Source organism: Kogia breviceps, chromosome 7 (genome assembly GCF_026419965.1).
Source record: "Kogia breviceps isolate mKogBre1 chromosome 7, mKogBre1 haplotype 1, whole genome shotgun sequence".
NCBI classification, from domain to species: Eukaryota; Metazoa; Chordata; class Mammalia; order Artiodactyla; family Physeteridae; genus Kogia; species Kogia breviceps.
The window spans coordinates 27898738-27914453 of record NC_081316.1 but is presented as its reverse complement, the minus strand read 5'-3'; the positions used below and the strand labels follow the sequence as shown (position 1 = coordinate 27914453).

At 37.5% G+C, this 15716-nt stretch overlaps 1 protein-coding gene across 1 annotated transcript in view; it reads left to right on the top strand.

The window, feature by feature from the left end:
- Positions 1 to 14202, top strand: part of LOC136794603 (uncharacterized) — a 43018-nt gene extending 28816 nt beyond the window's left edge. Inside the window, exons 5-7 of the mRNA XM_067039512.1 lie at positions 3303 to 3468; positions 6782 to 6904; positions 14019 to 14202. The gene's annotated coding sequence lies outside the window, so the exon portion shown is untranslated. The remainder of the gene's footprint in view (positions 1 to 3302; positions 3469 to 6781; positions 6905 to 14018) is intronic.
- The last annotated feature ends 1514 nt before the right edge of the window (positions 14203 to 15716 follow it).

Sequence of the window (15716 nt, the reverse complement as noted above, 5' to 3'; positions counted from 1 at the left end):
GCAGCCTGAGTTTCCCAGGTTCCCATGTCAGCTGGCTTTGGCTCATGGGAGCCACTGCGTGGAGGTGGGTGATGGGAGGAGGGGTGAAGCTTGGGAGTTTCTCCCCCTCCCTCTCTGTCTGGGTGGCACCTCCAGAAGCAGCTGCATCTCCCTGGTGGTTCCAGCTCCCACAGGATAACCCTTCACGGATCCAACTTCCAACAGGAGACTTCAGCTCCTAGGCTCAGTTTCTGAGCCCCTTCACTTGTCTCTCTAGCAGAGGTGGTAGACGTTCCCGGTTGTTGTCAATTTCTGGGTTACCTCATTTTTTCCCCCTTTGGCTTCTCAGCTCCTCTGTCACCTGTGTAAAAAATTCGCTGCCTCAGAATCCTCTTGTTTGAAATACTCAGAGTGGATTCTCTTTTTCTACTGGAATCTGATTAATGTTGGGACATTTCTGCCTAGCTTTATTAATACATTTTACTTAGCTTTATTCTATGATTTTACTATTATTATAAACTCTGATTTTAATATAAAATCTTTATACATTTGCCACTATATTCTTTACATCATAAAATTTATTAAGTACCCCCTCCCACTGTTGTCAATGTTTTTTTTTTTTTTTTTTTTTATGCGGGCCTCTCACTGTTGTGGCCTCTCCCATTGCGGAGCACAGGCTCCGGACGCGCAGGCTCAGCGGCCATGGCTCACGGGCTTAGTTGCTCCGCGGCATGTGGGATCTTCCCGGACCAGGGCACGAACCCGTGTCTCCTGCATCGGCAGGCGGATTCTCAACCACTGCGCCACCAGGGAAGCCCGTCAATGTTTTTTTGAATAGAGGAAGATAAGAACAAGTGCTTAAAAACTCTCTGTATTAAATGTCCCTCCTTTGATGTTTCATTTGATGAACTGCGAGACCATGACATATGCAATGCTGGATTCAAATGCTGAAGCATAACTTCATTCATATTTTTACTTAGTAAATGTTTATTGAACCTACTATATGCCAGATACTCTGCAAAGTTCTAGGAATGTAAGAAAAATGAGTAAGATTTGCAAAGACTAACCCACAGTCTAGTAAAAAGTACAACCAATTCATAGACAAATATAAAGTAACATGATAAACAGTATAATAGAGACACATTAGAGCAGCGGTTCCCAACATTTTTGGCACCAGGGCTGGTTTCATGGAAGACAGTATTTCCACGCACAGGGGCCAGGGGGGATGGTTCAGGCCGTAATGCCAGTGATGGAGAGCGACGGGGAGTAGCCAACGAAGCTTCCCTTGCTCGGCAGCCGCTCACCACCTGCTGTGCGGCCCGGTTTCTAACAGGCCGTGGACTGGTACGATCCCACGGCCCGGGAGTTGGGGACCCCTGCATTAGAGGCTTTGTGGGAGCGCATGGCACAGCTATCGAACCCAGCCTGGCAGTATTAAAGTAAGAAGTTTATTTTAAAAGGTATCCTTTAAGCAAAAGCACAGAGGTATTTAAGAAACCAAAGAATGAATAAGAAAAAAAAAAATCTCAATTCACTTCCAAAATTTCTATAGGGTATTCCATCTCAATGAGAATTTAGTAAACACTTACTGTGTACCTCACGTTGTTCCAAACATTAAGGAATTAAATAAATTCTTATGAAGCAGCTCACAACATACCCAAGGAAAAAGCAGAGAAAATGGACATTCTTCAAGGGTCGACATTCTACTAGACCTTTTTTGTTTAATGACATTAATGATAATAATGTCATTAATCCTCACCAGGACTCTTTGAAATATTTTTTCCAATTTGTAGACAAAAAGCCTGAATGTCAGAAAAATAAATAACACATTTAAAGTCAAATAGATAAGAAAAATCAAGACCAAACCCAATCCATCTGCTCCCAAATCCATACTATTTCCATTAATTTTATGAGAAGATATTAAGAAAAATTCTAACAGTTTATTTTTATACCATTTTTAGAAAATAAAAATTAATATGTCACACTACATAATTTAAAAAGTCAAAAATTCTATGAACTTATGATAAAAACAAAGCTCTCAACCATGGAAGAGCATCTGAAATGGAGAATTACATTCCAAAGCACAGCAATGTGTATAAGCATTTATCTAATATTAATATAGTATCATGTTTGTAAAATGATAAAATATACTGAGTGTATAATCCACTTGTTATTTTAATCACAAGTAGTTTATCCACTTGTTATTATGCCTTTAACTTTGTGCTTTCAGCATTTATACTGAGATTTTTACTAGTTGACAATGTGCCTTAATGATGAGGTAAAAATAAAAAGATGAAGACAGAAAGTTCTATGTCAGATGACTTGATAAGATATAGGATTAGCTTTATTTCAAATAATTCCCAAGTACTCAGCTCAGATGCTGGGAAATTATCACAATCAAACTAGCACTCATTCATCACTACTTCAAGATAGAACTATGCAGAGTATTCAGTTTGCTTTGAAAAGCTAAACTCTCACTACTGGGTTTACTAAGGTATGCAAAATGTTACAGGTGTCATTTCAAACTAGCTGAGTTCTGTGACATGAAACCAAAGTTTGGATCGTATGCCGCTCTAAAGACACCAGCGAATCATTTTTTGTTGTGTCTCAAGAGAAATAAATAATAATGGCTCTGATCATAAGAGGCACCCAGTTATGTCCTTGGGTTAAAAAAAAAACAAACAAAATGAAACAAAACAAACACATTGCAATAAGAGTATAGCAAGAAAGATAATAAAGCACAAGGGGAAAAGAAAAGATGACCAAATATGCAAAAGTGCATTGGCCCCCACTCTGCACTACCAGAGTTCTAGCACACCTAACAATGTTGACACTTCCTAACAAAGGTTTGTGTTTCAGAAATTAGTTTCTAGGGCAAATATGTGTAATCAGAAATAACTTTGCTAATTTAAGCATGTTATAAAAGGTGTTTGTGTTCTAAGTTTATACCAGAGAAACCCACTTAATAGTTAACAACTTGATAACATAATCATACTATACAATGTAATCACTATTGATAATGTTGTTTCCAAGAAAATGCATTCTATTCTCTTCCTTGGAAATCTAGAAATACATTTTCCTTAATCGAGGAGGTGGCTTTAGTAGTCTTCTAGGCTTAGAGATGAAGAACACGTCTCAAACTAGAGGAACAGAAGGAAGTAGAGACAGAGGAAATTGCAAGGGTAGGACTCTGGCAGGGGCAGCAGAAGTTGCAACCATGGATGTGAATAGAATTAACTGAGTAGTGTTTCCAGAAAAGCTATTCCAGGAAAGGGAAAAGGAACATTCTACTTGCTCTTTTTCTTTGTTTTTCCTGCCCAAAGTGCAGATATGATGGCTGAAGCTGCAGTGATGATCTCATAGCCATGAGCTGATTTTAAGCATAGAATCCATGTACTAAAGATGTAGAAGAAGAAAGAGTAAGCCTGGAAAATTTGTGAAAATGGGAGCAGCCTGAATCTTCCTGCCTTTAAACTTCAGTTTCATGAGGTAAGGTAAACATGAATCTTGTTCAGGTTGTTCATATTTGAGGTCTTTGTTCCTAGTAACTAAATACTATTTGTAAGTAATACAAGGAACATAATGAAAATTTATTGAGAAACTTCTCTTGCCAGGCACTGTTGTGAAGATAATAAATGAAATACATCACTCTTGCTTTCAAAGTACTTAGTCTACTGCAAGCAAATAGAGGACTATAATAATGTGTAATGTGTGCTTAGTGTGTTAGGAGAGCACTTTGGAGGGATACTCAAACTCATGTGGGGCATTATTTTAAAGAAAAATCTTGTGTTGTTTGGTCATGATGCAGACTTAGCTAAAGAATTTCAGTATATTCCAGCTGTATAATACTGGGAGGAATAGATTCTTACTTCTCATCAGTCCTTCCCCAATTTTCTTCTTGCCAGTGAATGGCATTTAGGCTTTCATTTGGTCTTTGGTGATGTGTCTAGCTATGAAGCATTTTCATGTATCCTCATGGGATTAGTTGGGCTTTTTGAACCTGTAGACTGATCTTTCATCAGATTTGAAAAATTCTTAGCCATTCTCTCTTCAAATATTGCTTTTCCTTATTATCTCTTTCCTATTCTCCTGATGACAGTTAAATGTATGTGAAACCTCTCCTACTGTATTCTATATCACATATGCTGTCTTCTGCATTTTCTATTTTTTTGTCTTTCCCTGCTTCATTATGGATATTTTCTTCTAGTTCAGTAATTATTACTTCAGCTATGTCAACTGTCCATTGAATTCTTAATTTTGATGGAATTTTCAGTTGCTGAATTTCTATTTGGTTTCTTCTCAAGTTTGTCTTGTCACATTTTAAGAGCTTCTGATTTCCTACTTGAAATTATTTAGCCTAAGTTTTGTCCCCTTGAATATAGTTGATTTACAGTCTGTGGTTGAAAATTCCAGGATTTAGAGTATCAGTTGGTCGATTTCTAGTCACTTTACATCTGCTGGTCTTGTATTCTCATGTGTCTAATCAGATCTCATTTAATGCTGGGCTTGAAGCAGTATTTGTAGAAAATTTGTAGAGGACACTGTTTTTCTCTAGAGAGCATTGTCATTTGTCTTACACAGGCACTTATGCATTAGCAATTGAAGATCATCTTTAATTCAATTTCCCTGCCTGAAATTTTTCTGTGTCTCCAAGATGACTGGAAGCTGGTTCTACCTGTGCAAGTGCTGGTTTACTTCAAGTTTACCTAACTCTTATAATACAGTTCTTTGGGGTTCCAGGCTGAGGTAGAAATGGCTCAGCAGAGTTCCAAGTCTTGGCAAACTTTGGACTCTGACTTTTATTCTCTAATCCTCTTGAGGGTGTTAAAAGAACAACTCAACCTCCAGACCTCCTCTTCTGGCTGGGCAAATATAGGGCAAAAATAGCCTCAAATATTGGGCTTACCTCTCTGGATTTCCATCCTCTTTTGATCTTAGTCTACTGACTTCTCACTTACTTGTTAGCTCATTGGTTATCCTTCAAAGATTTTTTTAGAAACCCTGTATTCCACCTTTATTAGTAGTCTTCAGTAATGATTTAAATGATCAAGTCTGCCATAACCAAAACCAGAAGTCTAGTTCCATCAGTTTTTCTCCAAACCGTATCTGGAATCCATCCAATTCTCTCCAACATCCTTGAGTAAATACCATTGTCTCTTACCTAGACTACTGAAATAGTCATTTAACTTAATTTTCCTGTATCCTTGGTTGACTCCTTGAATCTAAGGTTCTTCAACCTCAGCACTATGGACACTTCAGGCCAGATAATTTTTTTGTTGTGGACTGTGGGAGCTGGGTGCAGAGGAGCTGTCCTGTGCATTATAGAATATTTGGCAGCATTCTTGGCCTCTACCCACTAGATGCTAGTAGCACTCTCCTCCTTCCCTCCCCAGTTATGACAATCAAAAATGTCTGCATACGTTGCCAAATGTCACCTGGGAACAAAATCACCCTCCATCGAGAACCACTGTATTCATTATACAGAGACAAAGTTCAACCTCAAAAGTATGTAAGTCATTAGCACCTCATCATTGAATGCCCTTTAGTGGCTGTGACGCAATTATTCAAACTTCTTGTAAAGCCTTTCGAGGCCTTATATACAAGGGTTACTTCTCACATTCCTAACTGCATCTCATGCCAATTTTCTGTTTAGACTTTATTTTGTAGCTACATTGATCGTTTTCCTTCTCAAAACTCTTTATACCTATAGGGCCTTTACATGTGATGTTTCTTTTACCTGGAATGCTTTTATTCTTGCTTTTCATCCTGTAGATCTCAGCTTAATTACCATTTCCTAAATAGACATTTTGTTGAATGAATGGATGAAGCTATTTTAATTCTAGGTTGGACACCATCTCAGATGAAACACCTTATTCTATACCCTCTTAACAAGACAAGTCAAAACAAAACAAAACCTAAACCTATCAACTACTCTTATCTTCTCTACCAAGGCAAATTATGGTTTTCTCCTGGTTTGCTGAGTCCCAGGAAACAAAGTTCTGGAAATCAACACTGGCCAGTCCTCAGGATTTTTTCTGCTCATCTTTTTTTCCCCTAATACTATCCCTCAGATTGTTTCATGATCCTATTATGCTTTATGACCAAACTAATGACTTCTGAGAGGATTAAAAACAAACCAAGATTCTTTGTTTTCTTTTGTATTTCCTTTACCCTTTCTCCATATTCCTACAAGCTGCAATTTTAAGCATGCAGTGAAATCACACAGATAATATTTCTCAAAGAGAATTATATCAAATGTGGTTTACTTCATTTAAAAAAAAAAAAAACATTACTTGGACTCCACATTTCTTTCTTTCGTGTTTAGGTTCAGGAGGATGTTAAGTAACATTATTTCTATTTAGCCCATTATCTCAAGTTTCAGCATAATAATGTCCCTGCCTTAAGGTAGAGGTTAGTTTAATTATTCAAATCTCAGTTGAAAGAATTCTGGAGAACTCTATCCAAATCACCAGACATTTACATTAGCTAACTTCCTGTTGGAGGATAAACAGTCTGCAGATGCTGAATATGAAAGATAGGAAATAATGCCCATTCACAATATTTGTCTACTATTCCTGCTGCAGCTAAGATTATAAAAGATAGAATGTTAACTTCAATAAAAGAGAGCTTGAATTGACAAGACTTATAGTAGAAAATATTGTGAAACAGTATACTGTCTTTTCATATGTACGGTTTATCATCATTATTTATATCAGACTATGAGAAACAGATGTAAGATGTCTGGAGTTTTCTCTAGGGAGAAATAAGTAATACTAATGAAATACAGATTATGCTTAAACAGATAATCAAGAAATTAAAATTTATGGCACCGAACAACTCTTGGCATGGGAATGATCTACTTGAAGCTTCTGAAGGCAACGTGCACCTGAGAAGAAATATCAGATACTCTGAAAAGAGAGAAAGGGTAATTGAACATTTTATATGATTCCATATTCTCTCCTTTCTTGGCATATAAATTGTTCTTTTTTTTTTTGTAGTTGCACTAGAGTTTGCTATATACATTTACTACTAATCCAAGTCCACTTTCAAATGACACTATATTGCTTTACATAGAGTGTAAGTACTTTATAAAAACAAAATGTTCCTAGTTCCTCCTTCCTATCCCTTATATAATTGCTGTCATTCATTTCACTTATGTATAAGCATATATACATACATGAACATACATAATCAAATACATTGTTGCTATCATTATTTTGAACATACAGTTATTCTATAAATCAATTAAGAATAAGAAAAATAAAAGTTTTATTTTACTTTTCCTTATTCATTCTCCAGTGTTCTTCTTTTATGTAAATCCAAGTTTCTGACCTATATAATTTTCATTTTCTCTAAACAACTTCTTTTAACATTTCTTTCAAGGCAGATCTACTAGCAACACATTCTCTCAGTTTTTTTGTTTTGTTTTGTTGTTGTTGTTTTTGTGATACGCGGACCTCTCACTGTCGTGGCCTCTCCCGTTGAGGAGCACAGGCTCCGGGGCCATGGCTCACGGGCCCAGCCGCTCCGCGGAATGTGGGATCTTCCCGGACCGGGGCACGAACCCGTGACCCCTGCATCGGCAGGCGGACTCTCAACCACTGCGCCACCAGGGAAGCCCATTCTCTCAGTTTTAATTTTTTTGAAAAAGTCTTTATATTTCCTTCACTTTTGAAGGATAATTTTCCAGGGTACAGAATTCTATGTTGCTAGTTTTTTTCTCAACACTTTAAAGATTCCACTCCCTCTCTTCTTGCTTGTACAGTTACTGAGGTGAAGTCAGACAGAACTGTTTTGTTTGCTTCTCTTTAGGTAAGGTGTTTTTTTCCTCTGGCTTTTTTCAAAAATTTTTCTTTATCTTTGATTTTCTGAAGTTTTAATGCAATATGCTTAGGTGGAGTTGTTTTTTGTTTTGTTTTGTTTTTAACTTGGTGTCTGACATTAATTTGGAGAAATTCTCAGTCATTATTGCTTTAAATATTGCTTCTGTTTCTTTCCATCTTTCTTCTCCTTCTGTTACATGTATTGTTACACCTTCTGTAGTTGTCCCACAGTTCTTGGATATTGTGTTCTTTCTTTTTCAGTCTTCTTTCCCTTTATTTTTCAGTTTTGATAATTTCTAATGCCTCCAGCAATTTGTCAATTATACTTCAGGTTTTCCTACCCTAATATTGGTTCCTGCTTATAAGTGTCTGCTCTGGTAAGTTATGACTCTCTGTATCTGCCTGTTTGTCTCTCCAGTTTGGGGGCAGTAGTTTGCCCTGTCACTCTACTTCTCTGATGGATCTAAGAAGAGTTGTTGATTTTTCAGTTTGTTCAGTTTTTCTACTTGTTGTTAGAATGAAGATTTTCAATCTCCTTACATTTAATTTTCAGAGGCTCAGTTTCATTATACAGTAATGAATACATCTACACCCTCTATAGTAATTAACTTTTTCAAAGTTAATAGGACATTCAAAAAATTATGTTAAAGACACATTTGTTTTTCATTCAAAATGAAAATTATTTTATCTCATCTCATGGAAAATGTATACATTTATAATTTAAACTGAATACACCAAAGAGAAGCAAATATGGAGGCAATTTTTCAATTATTCATGCCGAAATTAGATCTTAAATCCTACAGAGAAGCTGGGCAGGATTCATTCTCTGAGACCAATAGTTGCTCATCAAAGAACTATGTTCATTTTAGGTCTAAAGTTACATAAATGCTGAAATCTTATGTGATCCTACTGCCCATTATAAGATATTCAACGTACAGCAGTTGTTATTTAATGGGATGAAAAAATTACATAGATAGTTAATTCTATAGTAAGTCACAATGAGAGAGTCTTAGAAAACACAGAGAACTGAAATGATAGTTCATTTTTTAAGAACACTTTAAACAGTTTCTGAAAAACATAAATTTTCCCATGAGCAAAAAGCAAAGCAAACAAAAAACTAAAACAAGGTATGAATATAGAATGCTCCAAAGATACCATACAAACTACAGAGCTCATCTGTTGCTCATCAGAAAACTGAGACTATATCAGACCTTCACAGAAACTTCTATAAGTATGAGTGAGTGGTATAGAGGCATGAAAGGCAGCTGGGCTTTTAAAGGGGGGGGTTCATAGGTTTGAGATTCATTCTAAGTGTTTAGTGGAGCAAAGGCACAACGAAGAAAACAATAATCTCACCAGGGAAGAAGAACTAAAAGGATTTCCTGAAGATTATGGGTCAAGAGAATGACACAGATATGGGTGTTTTTGGATTTATAGTGACATCAGCTGTTGAAAAGTTTACATATCACACATTGTCTAAATGGACCCAGATTTGCAGAGGTGAAATGTCAGCCTGCTAATCTAATATGTCTCTTAGCTTCAGAAGACAAGGGAATATATGCCTAATTATTATGCAGGGAAAACAGGTGGAGATGATGTGGACATCCAAGTGATGGGGTGACGGCCATTCATTTTCCTCCCCAGGACATTGAGTGTCTGTTCTCTTCTCCAGGGAACTGCCTGACTTTCTGCTCACTATTTTCCTGGTTATTTGGAAAAGAAGTTAATTACCCACATAGATTGCATTATGCTCTTCCCTGATTTCAACTCCTCAAGGCAAAACCTCTGTCCACAAACTCAAATAGAATATGAATTTCTCTTCTGTGTCTCTAAATACTTGTGCATATCTGTGTCATAGCCCTTATCACTCTGTATGGCAGTAGGTTTCAACTTTTTGTTTTTGAGCATAGAATTTTTGCCAGAATATTTGAAGACATTAACACGTATCTATCAACATCACTGTGTTCATTGGGTAGCACTTCAGTCTTGTGTTGCTATTTGAGAGGGACGTTTAACCTGCTGATTTATACATTCAGGAGGAAAACTTCTCAAATTTTTCAGTAAAGTGCACAATTTCTCAACAGCTATGGCTTAATATCGCATCTCTTACTCCTCATGGTTTTTTTCCTGCAATATGCCACATTGCATAAACTGTTCAACCCCTATTTCATCTCATTGTATATATCCTACTTGGTAATAAATTAAGATTTAAGTGCTCAAACTTTGGCACATGCCTGTGGAAGATTCAGAGTATACCAATGTCTCATAGTGACTGAGAACCACTGATTTATCAAAATCGTTGGGCTTTTTTTTTTTTTTTTTACTATTACAGTTAAATGAATGAATCATTTGAATTGAGCATAAGATACTATAAATATTAAGTCTATATAGTACAAATGGAAGAATTTAAAGGACTTTAAAAAAATATGGCATGCTCTAAAATGTGGACAGTTAATTTTTCAAGTCCCATAACTGTCTGACCTAAGCAGCCACTAATTTTCAGAACTTTCATGTAAAGATTTTGCTAATATGCTTGCTCTTTCTTCCCTGATCCTGGCCTCCTCTCTGTCTTTTGCTTGACACAAACATTTCCTGCCTCTTCCCTAAAATTTCATTATAACTCAGAAGTTACATAAGCCTCAGCATGAAAAACTTTAAAACATTAAACCTCCTTTTTTTTAAAGCTGAGGAATGTATTTTATGGGGTCTGCCCAGGAGAGTTCATTATCACAAAGCTAGTTGTGGCACCTAAATAATTAAACTATAACCAATATACGTGTGAAATCACTGACTTAAGCTTACCTTGGTGACTGTTTGCCATTAAATTAGTAGGATAAATAATTTATGTCAAAAGGGAGGCCTGAGATAACGCCACTAAAACTGATCGGACTTGTTCGTTAATTTTAAGAAATTAGATGAAACACAATTCCCCACGTGCAAGCTATTTTGTGGCAAAAATGGTGTGTTAGTTCTATAGTTGTATAGATGAGGATTATGGAATTGCTCAGCTGATGTGATAGCTAATGGAGTAGGTGTGTATAAAGCATTGTGATAAATATATGTGGAAGAAAGGTTGAGTATCTATGTGAAGCAACTAAATGAGAACAAAAAAATTCTTGGGTTAAAAGAATAGAACTGTTTATTTTGGTTTTCAATTTATGGCAATGATTCTTGAATTTTGGTTGGTCTCAGATCATTTATCCCCAAAGAAAATCTGATTCAATAGGTCTAGGGTGAAGCCCAACAATATTCTTTTAAAATAAGCACTGCAGATGTTTCTGATGCAAGTTTTTAGTGGACCAAATTTTAAGAAGCACAGGCCTGTGCAGTTTGATGTGTTTGACCACCACATCAGCCAGGTCCCTGTCTTGTTCATTTGTATAGCTCTAAACTTAGCTTGGTGCCTTCACTGAGCAAACATCGTTTCTCCAAAGAGCACTTGAGCCTAGGTCTGTGCACAGAGTGGACAGTAAGGCAGACAGAGCTCTGACTGTGTGGGTGGAAGGAGCACTTTTCAACACCTCATCTCTTAGGACATTCTCTCAAAGTGGCTCTTTTTTGACGGCTGAAATTCTGGTGGGGACTATGATAGAAATATGTCAAAGAAAATAGTTGAAACCAAGAGTTAGACTGTTCAATGCACAACGGAGACATTGGTGTTTTCAGGGTAAATATCAGTCTGTTTGGGATGCTATAACAGAATACGATAGACCGGGTGGCTTATAAACAACAGAAATTTATTTCTCACAGTTCTGCAGTCTGGAAGCCTAAGATCAAGGCACCAGCTGGTTTTGTTCTGGTCAGGGCCTTCTTCTTGGTTCATAATGGGTGACTTTTCAATGTGTTCTCACATGGTGGAAGTGGGGTAGAAAGGAAAAACTGACTTATCCTGTCTTTCTCCTTAACTCTCATGCTACAGCCATACTGACAGCACTTCTGATGCCAGATGTATGGGTCTTTTCCCTACACCAAACAGTTCTTTGTGATACCAGCTGAGTGTCCTGCAATTCAATTCAACTCTGCCACTAGCTGGAGTTAGCACAGACTCCATAGGTTAAGGGCTCAGTCCCATGAGACAGCCCCCCCCACCTTCAGATGCCAATGGCAAGTAGCAGGTCCCCAGGTCACCCACAACTTCTGTCTGACTTGGCTACAAATCAGAGATTCCCATGACTCCCCCTCCTTGGAAATACCAAATATTAGAACGGAAGATGCTATTCTAGATGCTCCTAGTACTCTTATCACTTAGGAAATTACGAGGGTTTTAAGAGCTCTGTGCCGTGAACCAGGGGCAGAGACCGACTGATGTATTTTCTATATTTCATAGGGGCTAGCTGGCTTTCTGGGGCCCTTTAGAAAAGCACTGATCCCATTCACAAGGGCCCCATCCTCATGACCTAAGTACCTCTCTAAGGCCCCACCTCCTAATACCATCACATCAGACATTAGGATTTCAACTTACGAAATCTGGGGGGATACAAACATTCAGACCATAGCACTGAGACAGATAGGAAAAACTGTGTTGCCTTCTTTCTGTTTTTCTCCCTTGCAAGCCAATAGGGCTGACTTCATTTCTTGGCCTAGACCCAAGGATGTTCTCCTATTAGAACCAGGGGGGTACCCTGGACTAGTGGAGAATACAACATCAAAGGAGTAGTTGTCAGTCTTATGATTACATAAAAGATGCTAAGTGAACAGGTAATAAGGGCTGCTAACTTAGGGGTGGTCAGGGGAACGACATTGAAGAATTGCTGTTTAAGTTGAGAATTGAAAAGTCAGGGGAATTTAGCAAAGTAAAGAATATAGGAGTTGGGTTGAGTGGGGGAGATTTTCATGGAAAGCAAATTGAATGCATACTGGGGTGACTTTGAGGAAGAAAGCCTAATTTGTAACAAAAGCTGAAAAACCAGTAAGGCTAGATCCCTAGAGAATGATGGGAGATAGGCTGGGAAGATAAGCAGGGTTTAGACCAAGGAGAACTTTAGAAGTCACTGAAGTTTTAAACTGAGTGACTAGGCACTTAATAAATATTGTGATTGAATATCACAATAATCTCAAAGTTGAGAAATAATCTCAAAGTTCATAAATTTCCTTGAACCTTGATATGGCAGACCCTACTTACATGCTAACAGATCTCCAGTTTGTTTGAGGTTAGCAATATGCCCAACCCCAGGGCATGAATCAAAATAGGTCTAATACAATCATGTCTGTTTTCTTCCTGTTTGCCAGCTACTTATTCTCCTAGCCTCCCTCCTGTCCAGGGATGGCCTATATCTGGCCAATCAGTTGTAAAGGAAAGTATGCTCAGGGCTTGCATTAGTTTCCTGTTGCTGCTATTACAAAACTATCACAAACTCAGTGCCTTAGCACACAAATGTATCCTCTTAAAGTTCTGGATGCCAGAAGTCCAAAATCAATCTCATTGGGCTAAATTTGAGATGTCAGCAGGGCTGTCCCTTTGGGCAACTCTAGGAGAGAATCAGTTTCCTTGCCTTTTCTAGCTTCCAGAGGCCAACTGCATCTTTGCCTTGTGATTCTTTCCTCACATCACTCCAACCTCCTGCCAGTCATTATATGACCTATTTTTCTTCTGTGTCAAACTCTTTCCACCTCCCACTCATAAGGACCCTTGTGATTACATATAGGGCTCACCTAGTTAATCCAGAATCATCTCCCATCTCAAGATCCTTAATCATACCCACAAAGTCCTTTTGCCGTATAAAGTAACACTCACTGGTTCTCGGACTAAGATGAGGATATGGTGGCTATTATTCTACCTACCAGGTCTTTGGGTAAGTATTTGCTTTCTGATCGTTGGAGAGCTCTCTTTTCAGTCTCCCCGTTCCTTGCTAAGAATTTGTGGGAGAGATTTTTTTTGTAGCTATGGTTTCTTATTATAAATTTTTTCCAGCCTTATTGAGGTATGACCAAAATAAAAATTGTATGTATTTAGACTGTACAGTGTGATGTTTCTTTAAGGTGTAAGATGTGATGATTTAATATACATATACATTGTGAAATGATTATCACAATTAAGTTAGTACATCTATCATCTCACACAGTTACTTTTTTGGTGAGTGTATGTGTGTGTGTGTGTTGAGAACACTTAAAATCCACTCTCTTAGCATATTTCAAGTATGCAATACAGTATTATTCACTGTAATCACCACAACTTAATCAGCATATAACTGAAAATTTGTACCCTTTGACCAACAGGCTCTCCATTTCCCTTACCCTTGAGCCACTGGCAACCATCATTCTACTCTCTGGTTCTTTGGGTGTGACTTTTTAAGATTCCACACATAAGTGAAATCATACCGCACTTTTCTTTCTCATCCTGGCTTTGATCACTTAGCATAATGTCCTCCCCACGTTCATTTTTGTGGAGGCTCGGATGCTTGGAGCTGCTGCAGCCATTTTATAACTGGTAAATGACATCAAAGGATGAAAACCCCACACTAAGGACAGAGAGAGGCTGGGCTCTTGATAGCAATGTTGAGCTACTGCACAGAACCTTGAACAATATGCTTCCAAATTTCCTTTAGTGAAGACAATTAACTGACTTTTCTGTTGATGCCACAGTTAGTAAGTATTGTTACTTACAGCTGAATACATCCTCATGGTTCCGTTTGACAAATGAAGTTCAGTGCTGTTTGTAGCCAGGAAAATGTTATATTATTTCAATATTATGTGGATCAGACTTTAATAATATAGACCTTAATATTAATATAGAACCAGAAATTTGCACAGACAGAAGAGAATGAAGAGAACATCTGGTTCAGCCTCTTTATTTTAAAGATTACTAATTTGAAGCTCAGAGAGTTGATAGATTTCTGCAAAGTCAACAGCCAAAATTCATTCATAACTAGGATTACAATTTCATCTCCTGGCTCCTGGTTCAACAATATTTCCCCTACCCATGAAGCCTTGGAACAATTGAAATGATAACTTGGAGGGAAAAAAAAGGCAAAGAACAAACATCTTGCACTTTCTCTGGGATGCAGGCTTTAACTAGGTTTCAAGATCTTCTAAGATAATATAATTTAATGAGGAGAGCTCTTGACGTTAAAAGGCAAAATTTGTATTTAAAAGGCTAGGATGGTGACACATTAAAGCACTTTCAGGAGGTTAGCAATGAATACCAAGAATAACTGATGGTTGTTATGATACAAGAACAAAGAAGTTTGATTCTCTGGAATTAAAGGTGTTTCAGTGTCATTGTTGCTGATGAGGCGGAGTGGACACCTGGATTTCTTTTTTTCTCAGGACAGCTTTATCCAAATAAAACTCGGTGTGTTTCACCACCCATAATGGAAAGTGCCCGTCACTTCTTGAATATCGTCATATGGTTGGTGGCCGGTGGATAATGGAGCACTGAGTGTCAAGGTGACTGGCTTTCAATGAACACAAAACTAAAAATTATAGACCTGTCATTCCAGAGGCAGGCCACAATTAGCTGTCTGTGCAACTTGAAATTTCCATTTTGCCAGCTGAATAATCCGTTGACTGGAGTTTCTCATTTTGGATGCATTTCCAAGCCTTTTGTGTGCTGGTCTTTTAAAATGTGGATTCTAATGTAAATAAACAGTGCACTTAATCAGATGTATTCTTTTTTAGAAACACCCCCTTCCCAAATACAGACAAACCCCAATATTGTTTTCATAGTAACAACAATAGTGAGACAAAACAATTTAAACCTTGGGTATTTTATTTAGGGATAGTAAAAATTCAAGCTGAAAAATGAGAATCATGCCTTAATATCTGGGAGTCCAGGGTTGAAAAAGAGAAATAGAGTTTTTGGCAGTTAGATGAATTGATAAGATCACCAAGTGAGAAGTAAAATTAGTGCTAAAAGTCAAAAGTGGGGAATTTTAGTCTTGGAAACACTGACTGACTGAAAACTGTTTACCTGTT